The sequence below is a fragment of the Passer domesticus genome, chromosome 3, assembly GCF_036417665.1.
Source record: "Passer domesticus isolate bPasDom1 chromosome 3, bPasDom1.hap1, whole genome shotgun sequence".
Classification (NCBI taxonomy): domain Eukaryota; kingdom Metazoa; phylum Chordata; class Aves; order Passeriformes; family Passeridae; genus Passer; species Passer domesticus.
The window spans coordinates 68,627,444-68,647,933 of NC_087476.1; the positions used below are offsets into that span (position 1 = coordinate 68,627,444).

Below are 20,490 nucleotides of genomic sequence, written 5' to 3' on the forward strand. Positions count from 1 at the left end.
CGAGTTAATTCAAATGCTCAGAAAAAGACAAGAGAACCAGAGTTAGCACAGAAACATTAGGAGAGCTAAACTCGTTCTAAATAATGAAGTTTAAAATGAAACTTTTACATTCAAGAGGGTGAAGGAAAGAACCTAAGAATAAAACACGATATAGGAATCCATCATCATTTGCAAAATGTAAAAAAAAGGTTAATGTCTTTCTTATATTTTTGCCCCCAAAACTCCCCCCAGCACTCGAGGTGAGGCTGCCCTGGAGCAGAGCAGATTGGGACAATCCCTTCCCTTGCCTGGATGGTGATGCTGGGCCTGATGCCCCCAGGACAGGAAATGGGAAACAAACTATATAAATTAAATCTTAAACTGTAGTCTTAGACACTGTTTCACATGTTTTCACCCTTTGATTTGCCTGTGAGTGTGATGCCCACCACATCATCACTCTAACTCTATAGGGGTGCAAATGCAGACTATGGAGCAACACATTTTCTAACATAGCTTTCCTTTTGTCTTTAACTGTTGCTAGGATTTTAAGGTGATTAAAGTCTGGTAAAACACAAAAGAAAAAGCCCTAGCTTTCATCATAAGTAAACCCATATGAGTTTATAGGGTTCAGTGGAAGACATGAGACAGTAAAATCAGATAAATACTAAAATTAGAAAAGTTACTAAAAATCAGAGGGAAAAGCATATTATTGTAACATTGACGTTTTTTAATATGTGAGGTTTAACTTCCAGTTAAAGAAACACTTTTTTCAGAATAGGATTTTGAAGAATGCATCCTTAACTCATGCTTTGTTTTTGAAACAGTTACTGAGCTATCAAGAGAAAGTCAGCAGCTCCCATCAACTAACACAAGGAATGATTTTCTTGCAACATACATATCTTTTGGACAAGATAGTAAAATTCATGAAGAAGGAAGGTATAACAATATGATAATGATTTTTTCCCCAAGCTGCATCACACATCTCTAAATGAGAGGGAGAAGCAATTTAAAGTGAATATAATGACCCAAAATTAAATTCACAGAAAACACAGTAACTTTCTAGGGAATCTGACCCCACTCTCTTCTAACTTTGAAATAGTTATGAAGTTGTCGCATAATAACTTAATACACTTAATAAATTAAATACATTTTCTTACCTAAAAATGAGAGACAATCTAATCTAGAAATATTTTTAAGCAATACATTAGGCAACACATTAGTGCATGACACTTCATGGTCTTCAGTTTCCATTTTCTAGTTCATTGGAACATATGAAATTGCTTCAAGACATTTGTAGGCAGTAAAAAAGGAAGTGCTATCTTAAACTCCTTCACTTTTATCTTGCACCTTAAGGGTAAGTTGTTAAGTAGTTGCTGAACCATTCTATGAACTCCAATCCTCTTTCTGGTCATTGAACTCCTGAACTTTTTATTGAAGATGTTGATTTTGCCACAGCTGCCACCAGGATTGAGGTAAAGTGACTAAAGTGACATAAAAAAATACTCCAGTAAATTGCAATTGTGTAAATACTGTGGCAAAATTTTGTTGAATATGCACATATTTATAAATATACTTATAAATTTGAAATTTAAAGGTCAACACAACACAAAGAAAGCCCTAAGTGATGTCTGTCTTCTGCCATAACTTTTTTTTCAAATGAGTAGACACAAGTAACACTTAGTTTGCAGTTTGCTCAGAATGTCTTTTAGCTAGAAATTTTATTTCTATATAAAATCACTCCTTAAATATGGTATAATAGTTTTTGATTGCCCTTGCATGACGGTCTATGCCTGACAGGGAAACGCCATTTACATTATTCAATTAAAGCTTCTTTTCAGAATAATTTGGGAAAAAAACCTATAACTTTTGAAAACATGTCAGTTAAGGGGAAGCAAAAATACAAACAGAACTAAACAATAAAATAAATCAAAATAAGTGCCACTGACACAGAAAGTCATTGTCACTATGTACAAATACAAGTTCAAATTATGTAGAGGCTTTCAAGTATAAATTTGTTTGTATTTTGAGTGGATATTTAACAAGCAAGTTCAGTGAACATATCCTCAAAATACTACATTTTGCTTGAAGCTGTATTTATAACACATTTGCTTTCTCATGACAGTAAAATAACACATCTCAAATACCATTTTTGTAAGCATATTTGCAGGTTGTCAGAAAAAATAACATCCGATCAGAACAACTCTTTACTGTAAATTTATACCTATCTTAGACTAGTAAATCATTGACTTCCTGGAAAGACCATGACTGAGTAGTTTAGTGGCATCAGTACAGATTCTAACACTGTTGCCTCAAGGACTCATCTTAAGTAGAAACTGTAAGTTATCACAGGAGTGAGAATGAGCTGTAGCTCTTCTGGGTATGAAAGTCTCCTTTTTTCAGTAATCTGTTGAAATACTTTAGTCATACATAGAATACAATATTTACCTTCATTGTAAGACTGATCTTGTGTGGAGTTACTCCAAATCTAAAGTGAGATATTTGTAACAGCTTAGAAGGAAGTTTCAAATAACTCTGTGTCATATTGCTGAAAAAACACAATCTCTATCAGGATATTACAGCCAGTGGGATCCTCTTCCAGAGGGTGATTTATTGAGTCACTGCTGAAAAACACTCCTTGAGAAGGGTGAGTTCTGAAGGAATGATGTCATGTCAGTTCATGATGAGGCACAGATGATATTATATATGTTGCTTTTCAGATGTTTTTCTGACACCCTGAACATTAAGAACCTATGCAAACTTACTGTTTTCTTCCTCATAGTGAATAAAGAAGGGAGAAATGGTTGTATCAATCACATCACCCCCCTTTAAGCTCTAATGAATGCTCATTAGATTTAGGAAGTTCTCCTTTTGTTATAGGAGTCTGTTAGGGGCAGCTAGAAGAACTTGTCATTTGTGGGATTTTAAAATTTTTTTAACCATCGCATGTAACATTTCCAGTCAGAGCCTGCTAAAAGTTGATCAAGGGAGTGTAAATAACTGTTAGAATGGAAATGCATGTAGGCATGAATTATCAGCTAACACGCTAATCCAAGACAGAAATTTTGATTAATATATTTTTTAAAAATTCAAGTAACATTATGCAATTATTTTCATTTCAATTTTTTAATACTAAGTATGTGATTAGCTACTAATTGATTCACTTGAATCAAAGCTATGCTTTAAAAGATTGTCTGCGTTTTCTTTTCACTCTAAAGTAGATAAGAGCTCTTTGTTATTTTTTTAACTGATTTACCCTGTGAAGCCTCAGCTCTCACTTGGCACAGAAAACTGGCGTACTTGGCACATTGAGAAAGCTTTTCCATTCTTATTGAAGTGCCCTGCTTTCTGTTTTAAGGACCATGAGTGGGTGGGTGATATCTTCTGTGGTTTGACCATCATATTGATGGAGGTTGTTCAGGCTGTCAGCAGTAGAGCTAGGTATCGAAGCTGCATGTTAAAACCGAAAAAGATCCTAACAAAATTACTTGACACCCAAATCCAAATGGAAAGAAAAGATCCCACAGTAGCTGTACCCTGTCTTGATCTTCTATGCCTCTGATGTAATTTCCATATCAGACACTAGAAGTGAAGGCATATTTCCAACAGACACAGTAGGGAATGCAGTGCAGAAGTAACAGCACTAAAAGCCTAGGTTTAGCTTTTACTTCTTCTCAGGTTTTAATATTGTTATGTCTTCTGTGGGAACTCATCACTCCGGATGTCCAGAGCTACCAAGAGAGCCCTTGGAGGGCTTGGAAGTCCTGGAATGTTGCCAAAAGTGCCTGGTGGTTTGACTTCGATCCTTCTAAAGAAGTGACACCTGAGTATGAGGAGATGAGAGAATTTCAAGTTTGAATGGTGAGGGGATGAAATTCACTGGGTGAAACATAGATTTTAATGCACTGTACAGGGGGGTTTTTTGTGTTGTACAGGGGGGTTTGGAATCCTGTACATGGGGGTCAGGAGTCCCAAGATGGAGGGATTTGGGCGTGCCCCGTCCTTCTTCTTTCTTCTCCTTGGCATCCATGTTCAGGATGATGCTGGCACATGTGGATTGGTTCATGGTGAAGGTGCACTTGTTAACAAGGGTGAAAAGTATTGGAAATAGAAGGTAAATATCTTATACGTAGTTTTCACTATAAAAGAGACAACCGCCCCGTGGGCGGGGGAGAGTGCCCTGCTGATCAGACTTCGGCTAGAGAGACAGAAAAACTTTATAGATAAGAAATAATAAACACAACCGAAGACAGAAAACTGAAGAGTCCAGACTCTTTCTTCAAAGCGCGGCCTGCCCAGAACCACCTTTTCCCGTGTTGGGGCAGAGACAAGCAACAGCTGACCCTGACAGTCCTCAAACAAACAAGGAATTTAAGAGCAGAATAGCAGGGCATCAGGGAATGTAAAACATCTTTACATTAATTTTGATCTCTCTCACTTCTTGTTTGTTCCTAAGCTCATCCATCTTTAGTTGCCTGGGGCCAAATTATAGATATGGAAGTGAGTAAAGGAGTTTGTGAAAAGAGGTAAGGGTAAGAGAAGAATAAGCCTCTGCAATGCTTCAGCACGATTTAAAGACTGTGTTTCCTCAAACCATAAAGCTTCCAAGAACCTCAGACAGACAGAATATACAATACCTACAACACCCATCCAGCCATCCTTTCCTAACATTGCATTCTCTTCTACATGCAAAGACCACAGATATCAGACCTCTCACATTAAAAATCATTACTTTTTATACATTATATTCTACAGAAAAGCTTTTGGAAATGAAATAGTAGGAAAGTTATATATCAAAGCAAGCAAGTTGGATATGAACTGTTATCCAGCTTCATTTTCTGGTTTGTTTTTTAAGTAAGGAAAGAAGTGGAAAAACTGTTTGGGGACAGGTTATAATTGACAAAAAAAGTATTACAGAGACTCAAAAGTGTACTTCATCCCAAAATTGTCATGAAACATAAACTTATAATACAGAACAATTATATGCTGCTATAATACTGGAGGGTTTTGAGGGTGGTGACAGAAATACATATTCAAACCTTCAAGTGCCATAGCTAGATATAGCAAGAGCTGATGCACCATTCTATGGTGTGTAAGGTTTTGTTTGAGAGCATAAAACACTACCTCCCTAAAGCAAATTATCACTATTTCCCCAGTGAGGTTATTACCCAGTCAGGTATGCTGGCATCATCACACATGATCCCTTCTGCAATGTGCTGCTCTCAAATGAGCTTAGTGGGAAATGACCAAAAAAAAAAAGAAAGAAAAAAGAACCCCCAAAACCAAACAAAAGCAGCAATCTACCTCTTTAAAGAACCCAGACTTAAACCAGCATCTTAGATGAAATGAAGGTGGAGACACTGTCACACGAGACACTGTGCCACACAGTTTTGCAGTGGATGTGAGGATGCAGGGACTCCTAGTAACAAGAAGGATGTGCTGAGGGTGCAGGTAAATGGAGAAACATTTTATTCTGCTCCAACACAACTGCAACCAGAAATTCTTCATGAACTCTACTAAAGTGGCACCATCAGAATGTTTAGAAAGGAAGTCAAGAGCTTTTGCATGAGCTCCCTGGTCTGCCATATGAAAAACCTGTTCTGGTGCTTGGGCATGGATAAAGGGCACTGAAGGGGAGTTCATACAGAAAAGACTGAGGTCACTTTGCACAGCAAACTCACATCATTCAGAGCATGCAAGTACATGCCTTTCCATTTAGAGTTCACAATGTTTGATATATTTTCTGTGGAGGATAGAGACTTGCAGGTCAGCACTGGTAAAGAACATTGCTTTTAATTTCTCCTCTCTAATTGAGAGGGAAGTGCTTCGTCCATGGGCAGCTTTTTTTGTGATCCAGGGCTTTTCCATCTAAAGTGTGGGTCACTGCAGTGCAGCATTATAACGGGTGAAATGGAAAACTGGGCAAAAGGTAGAAACTGTTTGATACATGAAGTTTAGTGGAAAAACTGGACAGGTCCATAGTTTTCAATTGCTACTGATTTCTGAACCCCACATTTTTGGGTGCTGTACAGGAATACAGAATTCACTGTGAATATTATACTGCTTTGAAAAGCCCTATATTTCTTTAGACAGCCTTCTTCTATTGTCATCTTAAGAAGGATGCAGAGCCAAATTAATGAGGAAATTGCTAGCTTTTGAGAATTAGAACAGCAGCTAAAACATTTTAAAATCTGACCTGAAAGAGAACAACATAAGACAGGCTATGAGAAAGGCTGAGAGATTTGTTTGAGTGTGCCTACTACTTTGATTTCACCTGTGCAATGTTGGCTTAGGTGACAATATCATTATTAAAAAAAAAAAAAAAGTTAACTTATTTAGTGCACGTAAAACACTAAAAAAATTAAATGACAGAGAAAATGGCCTCAGGTTGTCACAGAGGAGGTTTGGATTGGATATTAGGAAAAATTTCTTCATGGAAGGAGTTGGATTAGGCTACTCAGGGACGTGATGGAGTAACAGTCTCTGGAAGTGTTCAGAAATCATGCAGATGTGGCACTTAGAAACATGGTTTAGTGGTGAACATGGTGGTATTGCTAGATTAACAGCTGGGCTTCATGATTTTAAAGGTCTTTGCTGACCTTGAAAATTCTATGACTGTCTGAAATGTTATTCTTAAATATCCTTAAAAAAGGGATTTTTATTATTGCAATAATTCCTCATTGAAGTGACATTATTCTTCTAATATTGCATCCTAAAAATAGATAAAATACACACATGGATCTACTAGTTTTAAAATGTTACTTTCTGAAGTATGAATATTGTATTTTTGTTTAGGAAATGTTTAATTTAATATTTTAGCCTCTAGATATGTCTAAAGTATTAATATATGTCACAAACTGTAGAGCAGGTTACTGAATCTGACCATTCGTGATTAATCTTAAAATGTCTTTCAGGTCTTAAATTCATTATGTATTCCTAATCTGTCTGGGGTATCCAATACTAGATTTAATTTGGATTCCCAAATTGTTATCTCAGATCATACCCACCATCATTCAGCATAACCTTTTCCTTCAAGTCCATAAACCACACCTTAGGCAGACAATTAAGGATTTGTCAAGAGGCACATAATAATGGTGATTTCCAGGGCATGGGCTTAAAGGAAAGAAGAAGAAGCAGTAAGATAGGTATGTGTTGGTTTGCTATGAAGTCCAACCAAATCACTCTAAAATAACTCTAACAATAGTTTGTATTCTATTAGGTACAAGTGTCCAAAATCATGTTAAATAAAATGGTTTTAAGAAATGTGAGTCTAATAAAGTTAACACAGAGACAGCAAGAAAAACACATTTCAGTGCACAATGCTTACCTCTATTAGCACATACAGGTATTTCACCTTCCTCTCAGGCATCTGAGTACATAGCGAATGTTCCTCCATTTCATCAGCATATACTATCTATGTTTCCACAAAATCATTGGCACTCAATTAATGATGCAGAAGCTTTTGGTTCCTAACCCATTTTTCTAAGTTAGGTTAAAAAAGAAAACAGCCAATAGCAAAGCAAAAGAATGAGTATTTCCCCTTGTTGATGTATGTTGAGGATTCAGATGCTATATTTAATATATTGTTACATTTAATTGGTTTTCTAAGAAAACACTGCATCTGTTTCTAATGTTCCTTGTATGCCTCTGTGGTCTAAGTGAAACAAAGACTCAGAAGCATTATTAAACAGAATTTTACTTTTATCACCAAGTCTCACAGAAATTTTCTGTGTCCTAACTGCTAATATACTTGGATGCTTTAGAGATATCAAAGAGGGAAATGTCTTCTGGTGTAAATCTAATAGATACATAGTGCTGATGAGTTTCTATTGTATTCTAATTAGGTCTAATTAGGAAACATCTGTTCTTGTACATCCAGATCAAGTGGATGACTTTGCTTCATTCTGTATTGATGGCTGATGACTTCCATCTCCTTTAGGACCTGTTCCATAAAGATGTCATCCAGGTTTTTAAGGAATCTTCTGGCCCTGGCATTACCAGCTGTGTAATGCTCCCAGTTAATGTCTGGCAAGTTGAAGTCCCCCATAAGGACAAGAGCAACTGATTTGGAAGCATTCCCTAGTTCCAAAAAGAATAAATCACCCTGGCTAGGAGGTCTACAACAGACTCTCAGGGTGACATCTGCATTATTTATTTGCTCTTTAATTCTCACCCAGAGGCTCTGAACTGAGCCACTGCCAGCTGTGAGCTCCCTACATTCTAACACTTCTATTACATACAGTGCCACTCCTCTGCCTCTTCTGCCCTGCCTACCTCTCCTAAAGAGCTTACAACCCCTGACAGGGCACTCCAGTCACAGGACTCATGCCACCAGGGTTCACTTACAGCTGCTGATGCCTTGGAGTGGCTACCTAAAACAGAGGCTGGACAGAGTCAAGAGAATAGAGTGAGTATTTATTAAAGACCTTCGATAGATACATCTTGGGCAGTCAAAAGCCTTCCAGAGGCTAAACCCAAGATGGATGATGGTCATGAGGTTCTCAGACAGGTATAAATTTGGTCTGTTTGCAAATCAGGGATTAATTCTCTAATTACAGCTTCAGATAATGAAATCATATTTCTTCAGTTTTCCCCACCTGATTCACTTTTGTTTACACTTTTTGGGGCCTGAGGCTATGAGGGTGACCTTGGCTCTCAGGCCTGGAAGGATTGTTTTGTCTGACCAAAATGTAAAGAGAGCTTCCTAACACTCTATATGGATTTCAGAGTTATACACTAATGCAGTACAGGATCTGAAAAATATAAAACCTAAAATCTTAAGGAGTCACAGTGAAGCTAAATCTCTGGGACTGAGACAAAGACTCAAGCTCCTCTTGTTGTTTCTCATGCTGCATGTACCAGTGTAGAAACTGAAGAGGTGATTTAAGTGGTGCCTCTTCTGAAGCTCATTTTTTTCCTACTCAAATAACAATACCTTTTTTTTTATTGTATATGGATACATATTCAATTTGCATGTCATTTTCCTGCAGTGTTATTCACTACTATAAATCCATAAAGGACTAGATATGTGCATAATTTGCACACTCTTTACAGGCTTTCTGAAATACAGATATCATATAATCTGGAAATTGCACACTCTCTCATTTCTTATGCTTTTTCTAGATTATTGACAGTAATGAACACCTGACCTTTGGGCTCATAGTTTATCTTCCTATAAACACTATTTTTAAACCCTCACAATCTTTTTATTGCAGGAGCATGAAGTCAAAGAGAAGCAAAAAAATATAATTGTAAAAGTCTCTTCATTGGTATGTTAATATATTTTCTAAACTAGTTTTTCTTTGCCTTTTTTATTGATGGAGTTTTTATTTAATAATAATTTAAATGGCAATACTTCTGTGTTAGATATTTCTGTGCCACAGCTGAACATTAGTCCTAACTCAGAGGTAAGGTCATTAATTTTTTGGTATTTGGGAAGGTAGAACTCAAATAGTATAGTATTTGGTACTAGAAGGTAGTTACATAAGACTAGTTTTTCTTTCTTTTGAGGAATCACTTTATTTGTGATAAACCTTATATGTTTATAAATCCTGTGTGTTTACTTATACATTAAACCTCCATGACACAGATTTTTTTAGATTTTCTTCATTTTACTTCATTCTTCTAGGAAAGCATCAGTGAACTCATGAACTTTTCATTTGCTTGTCTTCAGATTCTCCATGCAGAAAATTCCTCAAACACATCTAGAAAGAGTTGAAAGCCACATTTGGTTTTATTTATTTTAAATAAAAATAACGGGTTTTCCCCGTATCAGTAATAGAAATTCTTCAGGAGGAAGTCCAGGCTGGCAAAGCTAATATGCTCCCTAAGTTAGACTGACAGGATCAAAGAAAGCAGAGTATGGGACGTACAAACCAATCTAATTTATTTCAACTAACATATTGTAGCAGGGCAAACATGATTAGGTATTTGGAAGTACCACATATTGATGAAAAAGGAAGACTCAGGGTCATGTAGGTAGTCAGATCCAAAGGAAAAAGTTCAGTAATTTAGTATCTACCTTAATTAACTAATTGAGCCTCTATCTCAATTTCTTTCTATCCCACTGCATTTTTTACTTATCTTCCTTTTTTATCCAGGATTGCTCCTACTGCCACCTTATTTTGTGCTACTTGCTTTCAATTTTTTCTCTATAATGGGCCAACCATTAGACTATACATAACTCCTGTCTTAAAGCAGTTGCTGCTTTTAATTCTCCAATGACCCATTCTCATTTCTCCGTAAAGAAGAACTCATTTTAACTACCCATCACACTTCCATGTTACTCACATACCTGACAAGAGAAATATTCTCTTAGAGGTATGTAATGTCCTCAATTTTTCTGTTCCTGGCACTATTTTAATGAAAACTGTTCAGAGTTATTCTGTTCATGACCTCCACATGTGAAATGAGCTTTGTTGTGATTGACTGTGTCTGAGGAACTGAGCAGTGTCAGCCAATGTATGAGGCCCGTGAGACAAGCACATAAGCTGTGCATGCCCACTCAAGCCTTGTAGCTATCATTCATGACATATTGGCCATAAAATAAGAGAATCCTGACCTCTTTGCCATCTCCTTGCGATTGCTGCCAGCTCTCCAAAAGCCAACAGCCTGCTGCTGAAGTCTGCTGTGGACTTGCAGCCTTGTATTGAATGGTGGTGTTATCTGGCCATTCAAGAATTAGACCTCGTTCTTTGCCCAGAGTATTAAGATAAAATAAAACCAGCTAAAAGGTGCTGCAGGCAAAGAAATGCTGAGAGGGCAGAAGATTATCAAAAGAAAAATTGAGTAGCTAGTATACACATAAAAATGTGTCAGAGCCATGAAGTCAGTGTTCTGACAGATGATTGGAACTTCCCTTGCCCTCTGTCTCATCAGAGTATTCAAAAATGAAGAAAGCAAACTGTAGAATATTTCAACAGCATAAACAGCTTCCACTTTCAGGACTAGTCTATATTAGAGAAAGCATCATTTGAGCAATCTAGATCACAAAAACAATTCTGAAGATGCTTCATACGCAAAGTCATTCTATGCTCCATTAAACTTCTTGCTCATATTTTATCATTTTAAAACTGAAATGGAATGCCTGAAATAAGCTGCAAGTCAAGTCTTGCAGTGAGGAAATAAAAATGTAAAGATACAATAATTCCCTTTTTTTTGATATCTTGTTTCAGGAATCTAACATTAATAGCAGCAAACTGTTTTATTTCACTCAATAACTGAAAGGGTTTCCAAAATGCCAGGACCATTGTGCAGCAGAGGGAAAGCCAAAGGAGATGAGGAGAAAGGAAGGTAAAATGTTCTCTCTTACATTTGTGTAAAATTTCTCTATATTCATACGTACAGATTACAGTTCTTACAATGTTCTTAGTTCCAGATATATATTCTCACTCTACCTCTGGTGATATTTTCCTTACAGATCTTTCTAAAAATTAGCAAAAAATCCAGAATTCACGGAAGATTATAATCTTTTGAACAATCAAATATTGATTTTCCTGCAGGCAAAGGAACAGATTTGTGATTAATTTGTTAACCTCAGATGAACTAAAGAGTCTCAAGATGCCTAATTGATGGATTTCCACTGTCAGCATTACTATGCCCTCTCTAGGTAAGATTTCTACCTGTGGGAGTCTACTGACAGCTGTCACTTGAATATAGGCCATCATAAGTCTATCTCTCCTGTGATCTTTGGGTTTTCTCCAAGAATCCCTCAGCTGCAACTAAAGATCTGTCTCCTAAACCTCCTTCCTGTGTTCCAGTCACACCTGAAGAAGCACTGCTCCATTCCTAAGACTTGTTAGATTTTTGCAGCCTTTACTCTTTTCCTGCCAAGAGAATCCTTGGGGTGACATGCAATGAGGGGAGTCTTTAAGTTCCAAGATTTTTAATTGCATGTTTGAGCTGAGTTTGAAAGTAGAAGTAAAAATGGAAGGTGTCAACAGTAAACCAACCTAAAATGTTGAACTATATTTCAGACAAGACAAGCTACTACAGTTTTGCATGACAAGCAATGCTACCTGTATAAAAAGTTTTCTGCCAATTTTAAAAGTATTTTTATATCCTGATTCTCATTTTTTTTAACGTTTAGAAAATGTAAGAAAAAATTCATAACCACACTGTTAGAGATGAATGTAATTTTGTATTACACATCCTTATGACTTACCAGATCATCTAACAGTTCATGTTTTGCAGTTCATTGTATGGTCTGTTTATAGGTCTCAGCAAGACCAGAATAAACAAATCAATTTCTTACATTAGATGCCTAATTCTTCCTTCAATATCACCACATAAATTACCCAAAATAAATCATTAAATGAATGCAGGAAGATGCTCACATTCAGAGTAACATTTCGTAAGGGTTATAAGAATTTCACTCCCATTTCATAAATCAGACAATTTCATTGAGGAAGAATAAGGAAGATCTTGAACTCAGAGCTGATCAAGGAGAACCTCACCCCAGGTCCTTTATCTCACCAGGCTTGGTTATATTAATTCTGTCAGATCAAGCACAAATCAAGCCAGACCACAAGGTGGTTGTCTCATGGTTGACATCTGGCTTTTTTTTTGGCAGTCCCCTCTGCTGTGTCTGAAATGTTTAGTCTAATGGCTATTTTCTGCACTAATTCTGCCAAAGCCAGTGTAATTATGGCTGGGTGCAGAGCCAGTATATGTCCCTACCTGGTTCCTGATGGCTGCAGCTCAGGGAGCAGTAGCATCTCTGCCCCATACAGGCTGCAATCTCTTGTCTCCAGAAGAGCAGGAAGAGAGGGACAAATTCAAAATCAAAGACCTCATTTATCAGTGGGATTTGGTGTCCTATTTAGTTGTTCTAAGCTGGTACTGGCAGTGAAACATATGTGCATAGACCCAACATTTGTGCTTTCTTGTTCTTTTACACATTATTGTAAATTGTGTCATAATGATTTACTATGGTACCAAAAAAACAGACACACACTTCACAGAAAAATAGGAACATTTAGCACAACTGACTCATATAAAAGTTCCCTGCTAAGCTACAGAGTTCATTTAACACTCAGAGACAGCTAATAGAAATGGTTCCCGTATGAATGGTTTTGTTATAGAATTTGTACATAAAAACCCCAGAGAAATGTCTCATAACTATTCCAAAAGAAATTTACATATTAAATGAAAATCTTGGAAGTTTTAAAATTGGTAACTTAATTATCATTGTTGATATAATCTATTTTTCATTTCAAGCAAAAATGAATTTCTTTTCCAGCCTCCAAAATTACTCTACTTTAAATGTACATGATAATTTATAATCTGATTTTAAAAATCAAGAGTTTTTTCCTGTATTTCTGCATATGGGAAATAATTTAAAAATAATATTATGAAAATTATACATGTTGCATGTATAACAGCACTCTTTGTTATACTATTCAGTGTTTTATATCTAAGGATCTTAATATGTAAGTAAAATGTTATCTCAGTTTTACAGGTCAGGAAGTGAACAAAAGGAGGTGAAACAAGCCAATGTCACGATCAAGACTGGAAGTCATGGGCCTTGGACTGTGTGTTAATGATCAAACATTGCTGCATGTGATTTTCATCTCCCAGGTTTTTTTCAAATCTTTGTAATTGTCTGAATAAAGAGAAGGTAATATTTGCAACTGAGCACTTTGAATTGCCCAACACCAGCTATGTGAGGTAAAATATGTAATTCAGCAATCACAGAACTGCACCTGTCAAGCACAGGACTGAGCTTGGCCACTTTTCCTTGGTAAATAATAGTACACTGTTAATATAAATGGCAGCAACTAAAACCTTTTCCTTCTACTCTTGTACCTTTGTGTTCCAAATTTATTAAAATATGGTGGTATGTAAGTACCGTGTTATGTGTTATGTTATTCTTTTCCTTATATACTGTTCCCTTGAAAGGTACATTTAAGGGGAAATACTGGACTAAATGCACCCACCTCTACATTTTCCTGTCTGGAATTAAAATACTCTGGGTTAATGGTGTTATTTAGTTAAGTGTTAGGAAACTGAGAGCAGTGCAAAACAAGAGGGAGGCAGTAACTAGGAGGCTGTACATCACTGCAGTGTGTCCTGGCTGCAGAGGGGGTGAAGTTTAGCACTGTCTGGGCACAGCTAATTGCTCTTCTAGACCACACACATCATTGTTCACTTCTGGGGGGAAGAAACAAATTATCACACCCCTGAAAATGTGTCATTTTGCCTCTCTCCACCAAGAAGGTTGTCAGGATCAGCCCTACAGACCCTGCCCTCACCATCCATCCCTTACCCCTCTGTCTGAGCTGCAGCTCCAAGCCATGGGAAAAGAAAATTGACATGGTGCTGAAGGATGGTGTTGGTGCTAGAGGACAGATACCAAAGGGAATCCAGGAAGGAGAGAACCCCAGCACAGCTGAGCTGAAGGGAGCGGAGTGGAGCCAAACAGAGCTGGTGGAGCAGGGCTGAGCAGTCCAAATTCCCTGTGGTAGCAACCACATGGGATCAAGACCAGCACCCAAAATGACAGCCCAGAGCCAAAACCAAAGGGGACCCAAGCCCTACACAGCAGAGCAGCAGTGCAGTGTGGCACAGACAACGCAGCTTTTGCAGTGTGTCATTGTTTTCTGTTGTGCTGGGCTCAGGGATGGGAGGAGGTGGCAGAAAGGAGCAGCCTCCACCCTATTCATTCTGGTCTTTCACCCAGGGGACCACTTTGACACAATCTATGGGGAGAGTCTGCTATATTGTTTTTGTCCCAGCGGTCATGCAGAGCTACACTGAGGTGATAAACACCTTTTGTGTGTCAAGCACCTTCTCTTCTTCTATAGTTTTGCTATTATATTGCTGCTGTTACTGTGCTTTTTTTTATTCCACTGCTTGGTTTTTTTTTGCTTTCAGTAAGGAAAAAGGAAAAAATAAGACTAATAAATTTATAGTACCCTTCCCTTTGCATCTCATAAAAAAACCCCTGAACAACAACAACAAAAAAAACACTAATTCTTCATTGCCAGTATAATTGATAAGAAAATAATTGAACGTAGAAAAAGCATGAGATAAGTTCAAGATGAACATAGACAGGGACAGAAGTAGTAATGATAGAGTTATGCCAATAAGGCTTTGCTGGGGATGTTCATTCATTCTCAGTCAATAATAGAGTGCTACTTCTAGCTGTAGATCAATTGAGAAACAAAAGTTTCCAGTTTTACAGAAAAATCGTGACTGTCAAAGTAACTGAAAATACAGTCTCCAGTGTTGTAATAGTTCAGCCTCGCCACAGAGCCAAGCAGAGCAGTTCTAATCTCACTGAAATTTTTTGAGGTTTCCTTCAAAGCAAAATGCATATTTTCCATTATTAATTATAGGATAGTTCCTCTTATTCAAGCTGCTTATGTCTTTTCACCTTGTTCTTTATTATTGTCTTCAGCTGGCAACCATAACCTCTTTACCAGAAAATTTAGTCTCTCTTTGGGGATGCTTCATAAATTATGTCTCACTCCTGCCTTCAATAATGATTGATACAACCTCTCTGCATATTACTGTCACAGGAAAGGATAATTTTTAACATAGAATAAATAGAAGCAGAGATGTGCTGTCACAATCAACATAGAAAATTTATTCCTATTGTCCCATCCCTGCTTTTCTCTGCTGAAAGACTAATTTTTGTATCAGAGTAAAAATGGGTTTCTGTGAAAAAACAGCTCTCCCTCTCTATCTCCATCCTCTTTCCTGGAGCTCTAGCTCTCTGCAAACAACAGTGAAATAGAAAGACTCCTTAAATCATGGAAGGATAAGATCTGTAAGATTATGCATCAATTGCCAAAAATTGCTAACCTTTGTATCTATCAGTGTATTATGTTCCAGGCTTAATCTTATCAATTAGGTGCAATCTTAGGGTCTTGCCATTGTTTAAGGAAGTATCTCAGACTCAGATAAGTTATGGTTATTTCCAATAGTAAATGTATGACCCATCTTGTTGCCAAATTCAGTGCTATGAATATTTTCTTTTATCTGTTTTCACCTATATGTTCTTGAATGTGTGAATACAAGAATATGCCATAGCTCCCTTCTCCCTAAGAAGAGATATAGAAAAACAAAAAGAATTACTCAAAGACATATTTACTCATATGTAAGGTGATCAATGAGGAAGACATCATGGAAGTGAGTCTGCAAGTGTATTGAATAAACTACAGTCCTTTAGTAAACCCACTTCTGCAGTTGCTTTTCACTTTCTTTTCTTTGTCTCTAACATATCTAGACGGCTGGATTCAGAAGGTTTGGAAGGCTGATCACAGAGAAAAAGATAAGAGCATTCACCTGGGATAACTGCTGCTCAGCTACAGTGCATAATTGTTATAAAATATTTAAACGTGTTCTGACACCTACATAAGTACTCTAACCCTTGTGCAGGCCTTTTGTTCTTTCTTCATGGCCCAATTAATATTCAATTATTTCAATTAGAGTGGAAGACTTTTTACTCCCTTTAGTCAGAGGAAGAAATTAAACCTTTTTTTTATGCATTCTGGCTGAGTGTGTTAACCATAGAAAAGATTGCTTAATATAGGCAGTTCCTCAGGCTGTGCTGCATAAATAGGATCTGAGGACCATTCCTGGACAATGTTTCAGGATGAAAATCCCAGTTGGGAAGTATTACTTCTGTCTCTTTGAGGCAGTTGAATTACAAGACCCTGACATTTGATTTCTTCATAATTTCTTTCTCGTTAACTGTCTGGGGATTCCTCTAGAGCCTAGATTTCTAATTAAAGACTGGATTTACAGAGATGTAGCATGGCTGAAAAGAAAATTATTTAACTCTGGGTGCTTTCTGGCCCTCAGCCTTTCAAGGACCTCCTCTTTGGTGTGATAATGTTTCCCTGCGAGTGAGATCTGGACCCTTGACCTCCAAGGGAGCACCCCTGGCTGCATATGTGGCGTGCATGAGCCAGTGGGTGCCACAATTCCTCCAGCCCTTCAGAAAGTTTCTGCCCCATGTGATAGCCCATTTGAGCAACTGTGGCGAAAAGGCCTCTCAACACAATCTCTTAGACTGAGATCCTATTCTAAGCACTCCCCATTGAGGATGTTGGCATGACAAGTGTAGAGTAAAAAAGGAATATTGACAAGACTTTATGGAAATCCAGCACAGACCAGTCTTCAAGTGCAATTTATGTCCTACTGCTACAAGCACATGAAGGAAAGTAGTTTGAGGAAGGAGAAATGGCCCGGAGGTGTAAGGGCAGCCAAGACAGACAAACACTGATAGATCTGTTCCTGCTTTTGCCACCAGAGAGGTCTTCTGCACAAATGAATAACAGCACACACATACATGTCTAGGTAATGAAAAACTTTCTAAAACTCTATGGTGTGCAAATACATGGCAGTAGAAGTAGTGGAAGTCTTGAGTAATGAGTGCATCAGAGAGGCCAACTTGTCACACAGCATAGCACAGTGACTAAACAAGGGGTGGTGTCCTTAGGCATTCATGCTAGCACTCAGCTTAGTTATGGTACAGAGCGTCAGCAGATTAATTAATGATCTATCCTGTGGATTTAAAAATAAATTATTCCATAATAAAAGTGTCATAATGTAACAGAGGCAGGCATAAATTGAAATGAAAGAAACAGAAAGAAAACGAAAATAAGAAAGAAAGCATGTTACATGATTTATTCATGAGCTGTAAAAAGTAAGAGATCAGAGAAGAAGAAAGGCATAGGTTACCATTTCTCCTTTCAGTAATTTCCCAGAACTTTAATTTGAAATTCTAACTAGTTTCTGTAATAAAAACACTTGGTAACACTGTTTTCTAAATAACAGCACATAATGCACTCTGCACTGAAGACAAAATGTGAATAGGGCATATGTTCAAATTTTAGTGGAATTTCAAACAGGCAAGAACATGAGAAACCTGATAAAGATTACATAGACTATACATTACAGACAAAACATTTTATGTCTCTGTCTATTAGCAAATATGTTATTACACATATTTGTTGGTTTTCAGATTTCTTTTGATTAACACTGTAAAATTTGAATCTCTTTAACCAGCTGTATTGGACAGATCAAAGCAACTGGATTCAGGCCCTATATTGGGTTTCTTTAGTCTGTATTTTCATTTCTGTAACTAGACAAACTTGATAAATAGGTGCATTTGCCATGAAAGAGGTTTTTCCATTGTATGGTAATAGAAGCTGTCCGTTTTTTAGGGTAAGTCCTTTATCTCTCAATGTTCACTTCAACATCTCCTGTAATAAAAAAGTCTGAATTGTTATTACCTGACACCTTTTGACAAGAAAGTACAAACATGAATTACTAAAACACCATTCAAAGCATCCCATTTCTTCAACTTTACTACCACCACCTTCTTATATTTCTGTACCCCTCACTCTCATTATCTGTTTGTTGGAGTAGAAAAATGAGACCTGACAAGTTTTATGTCGTATTTTAAAACTCAATATTTTCATGGAGTATTACAAAATATGAAGTGGAAGAACAGAAGAAAGAAATGTCATAATTTGTTTATGTAATGAAGAGTGGTGGTAACCAGGGTTAAGACAGACCAAGACTGTTTCCCTCCCGTGACTTAGGCAAGCATAGTGGAGGTGACCTTAAATTTACTGGTTCTCCTGCAGTTTAAAACAAAACCAATTGTCCAAAGGCTGACAGCACTGTTCAAATGCTGAGATACAATATATGTGAGAGGGACCATAAATATTGCAGTCACTTAGAGAGGAGATCTGAACTGAGCTGAGGAGAATTTGAGAGTCAGAGATATTTGGTAAAACCATTTCTGCTTCTGTTTAGATGAACTCTCATATATATCAGCAATGGAGGCAATCACCTATGCCTGGCTTTCTTCAGTGTCTTTCTCCAGACCCTTTCCCTGGAGAGCATGAAGTCACCCAGTCTTTTATTAAGTTCCTGTAAAGTGTTATAGCCCTGCGAAGTAGTTATAGTCTTGTTTCAAGCTTCTTTGCATGTGTATATTCACGATATAAGGATGACACATCCCAGTTTGCCGAGGTTTTCAGGATGAGAGGATATAAGGACTCTCTCAGAACAAACAGAGACAGAGAGAAGATCTAAAAAAAATCATTAAATCATATGTAAAGCAAGTGCTCATCATTAGGAGAACATGAGCATTTCTTAAATCTGAGATGTTTACAGAAAACCTCATATCTCAAATTGAGTGGTATGAAAATCAGCAGAAACTTTATCAAAACCATTCGGAAGAAATTTTTTTACCATGGCTGCTTTAGGGGGAAAGACCCCTAATCAGAATGCAAACTCTGGAAAAAAAATGAAAAAGTTGCAATTTAATAAATGATAGAAAAATTTAACAACTGAGTCATTATAAATACAGATCAAATGGATACTCTCAAAATATATAGTTAATATAAGCCAATGCTGAAAAGAAGAGCACTTTTGTCATGGTGAAGTTCTTGATAAAAGCCTATTCTTCAGTTTTGTTCATCTTCCACATCTCTTCTTGATTTTAAACTTGGTTAGAAGGACTTGAAGCTTTCTCATTCTAAGGAAGATAAGTGATAAATGTGCATTGCTACAAACTGAGAATCAATGAGCAGTACAAAGGTGAGAGGCAGGGAAAAATGTAATTTTTGGCAGACAATAATCATCAATGAAACAAGTCTGGTAGGAGAAATCCAGAAATTTGGGAGGATCTGTTTTCTTAGCATAATAATCTATTGGGTTCATGATTCAGTTTTTTAACACCAACAGTTTATCAAATTTTAAATAATCATGCATAAAATAATGTTTGAGTCTATAGCAAGAGCAGTTAAGACCTATAGCAAGAGCAGTTAAGACTCACAGGGATCATGAAAGTAATGCCCTTGAAGAAACAGGAATATCATTGGTGGAGGGTATATGCTTATTTGAAAAACTAACGAGACCAAAGGACACTGTGAACTTAGTGCTAGGAATCAAGCCAGGTAAAATAAGTAATATTAAACCTGGCTGGAATTCAGAATCTGAACTGAATTATCAAACTAGAAGTCCTCTGGAGTGTTTAATGGAAGGTGTCATTTATAAGACTTTTTAAAAACAGGTTCATATGAAGTTGGTTCAGAGGTTTGGACGAAAAAATTTGGCAAGCATGTGGAAAAGCACTTTCTAAAACCAAGGGTTTGTGTTCCTACATTTCCTACAAAATTCATAGCTGATTAATAAACTGCAGATACTCCATGTAGCTCTGATCCATGGGACGTCATATCATGCACCAAAGCACTCTTCTACATATCATTCACACGAAAATATTGTTTAGAAGTACTCCATCATATGAAATTGTGGAAAATAAAGAATGGAAAACACACAGGAAACTGTCTGTCACCAGAACAAAGCCAAGAATTTAACGGATCAATTTACAGACTCCCATGCAGTGTATTAACAATCTGACATTGAGAAAATGGGCTGGATAAGAAAAAGCATTTCCTGTTTGTCTTGAGTAGGTGTCTTAAAAGTTTTTTGAGTTCTTGGTGTTGTAAAACTGATTTTGAAATATTTATGTGCAACTTTGCATATAAA

General features: G+C 37.0%; 1 long non-coding RNA gene across 1 annotated transcript in view; it reads left to right on the plus strand.

Annotated features, from left to right (window-relative positions):
* Positions 1-13,594, plus strand: part of LOC135298135 (uncharacterized) — a 64,324-nt gene extending 50,730 nt beyond the window's left edge. Inside the window, exons 3-5 of the long non-coding RNA XR_010360123.1 lie at positions 11,151-11,268; positions 11,478-11,584; positions 13,428-13,594. This is a non-coding gene — a long non-coding RNA (uncharacterized LOC135298135). The remainder of the gene's footprint in view (positions 1-11,150; positions 11,269-11,477; positions 11,585-13,427) is intronic.
* Positions 13,595-20,490: the final 6,896 nt, after the last annotated feature.